The sequence below is a fragment of the Gossypium hirsutum genome, chromosome D06 (assembly GCF_007990345.1).
Source record: "Gossypium hirsutum isolate 1008001.06 chromosome D06, Gossypium_hirsutum_v2.1, whole genome shotgun sequence".
Classification (NCBI taxonomy): domain Eukaryota; kingdom Viridiplantae; phylum Streptophyta; class Magnoliopsida; order Malvales; family Malvaceae; genus Gossypium; species Gossypium hirsutum.
In genome coordinates, this window is record NC_053442.1 from 15808023 (window position 1) to 15809680 (window position 1658).

The 1658-nt window shown below is 36.7% G+C and overlaps 1 non-coding gene across 1 annotated transcript; it reads left to right on the forward strand.

Moving 5' to 3' along the window:
• The first annotated feature begins 1190 nt into the window (after positions 1 to 1190).
• On the forward strand, positions 1191 to 1297 carry LOC121218742 (small nucleolar RNA R71). Its single transcript, XR_005915219.1, has one exon. It is a non-coding gene; the product is annotated as a small nucleolar RNA R71 (small nucleolar RNA).
• The last annotated feature ends 361 nt before the right edge of the window (positions 1298 to 1658 follow it).

The window sequence follows — 1658 nt, forward strand, 5'->3', positions numbered from 1 at the left end:
ATACTAGCCCCTAAATCAGGCAAAGCATTATTAATATTCAAACTATCAATTAAACAAGGAATAGTAAAACTCCCTAGATCTTTTAATTTGTTGGGTAGTTTATTTTGCAATATGGCCGAGCAAACTGCATTTAGCTCCACAGTAGATGAATCATCTAACTTCCTTTTGTTTGCCAAAAACTCCTTTAAAAATTTAACAGAATTGGGCATCTACGAAAGTGTTTTAACAAACGGTAAGTTAATATGTAATTTTTTCAGAATTTTAAGAAATTTACCAAATTGTTCATTCGTGTGGTCTCTTTTCGTCGCATTAGAATATGTCACTCAAGGTTTATATTCTATAGCAACTGGCTTTTGCTCATTCTGGCTTACCTCAACCTTACCGTTACTTACCACAATTTCTTACCTCGATTCTAGTTTAGATTCAACTAACCCTTCTTCATCTCGCACAGTAATTGCATGAAGTTGCTCCCTTAAGTTAGTTTCGGTATTTCTAGACAAACTACCTTGGGGTCGTTCTAAAATTAACTTAGCAAGTCGATCGATTTGGTTCTCGAGCCTTTGAATCGATGCTTGTTGATTTTTAAGTGCTGCTTCAGTGTTTTGAAAGTGGGTTTCTAACACCAAGATAAACTTCGTTAACATCTCCTCAAGGTTTGGCTTCTGCTCTTATTGGTAAGGTTATTGTTGGAAGCCTGGAGGGGGTTGTGCTATTTGATTTCCTTGACCACCTCAAGAGAAATTGGGATGGTTCCTCCAACCTGCATTATAGGTATTATTATTAGAGTTATTTTGAAGCCTAAAATTATTACCTATATAATTGATTTGTTCGTTCTCTGTGCTAGGACCGTAAGATAGACATTTTGGATTGTTCATTCCTCTTCCATTCGTATCGCACTGCATCATCGGATGTACCTGCGTAGAAACATATAAGCCATCAAGTTTCTTATTTAAAATTTCTACATGATTTGATAACATGGTGACTGCATCTAAGTTAAAAACACCGATTTCTTTCATGGCTTTGTCCTCATGACTTGTTACTGATAATTATTCAGTGCCATCTCTTCTATAAGCTCATAAGCCGCTTCGGATGTTTTATCGTTAAATGTTCCATCGACTGCTATATCAATCAATTGCCTAGTTAAGGGGTTCAAATCATTGTAGAAGGTCTGAACCTATAGCCATAGAGGTAATCCATGGTGAGGGCATCTTCTCAATAAATCCTTGTATCTCTCCCATGCATCATATAATGTTTCTAAGTCGATCTGAACGAAGGAAGAGATATCATTCCTCAACTTGGCCATCTTAGCTTGTGGGAAGTACTTCAGTAGGAATTTCTCAGTCATTTGATCCCATGTGGTAATGAAACCTCGAGGTAAAGAATTTAAGCATTGTTTAGCTTTGTTCCTCAATGAGAAAGGGAATAACCATAGGTGAACGACGTCATCGGTAACACCATTAGTTTTGAAAGTATCACAGACTTCAAGAAAATTAGCCAAATGAGTATTTGGATCGTCATCTTGTAAACCATCAAACTGAACAAATTGTTGTACCATCTAAATAGTGTTCGGCTTTAGTTCGGAATTATTTACAGCAATAGTGTGTCTCACAATACTCGATTCAGCCCCAGTTAGAGTGAGCTTGGCATAATCGTACATA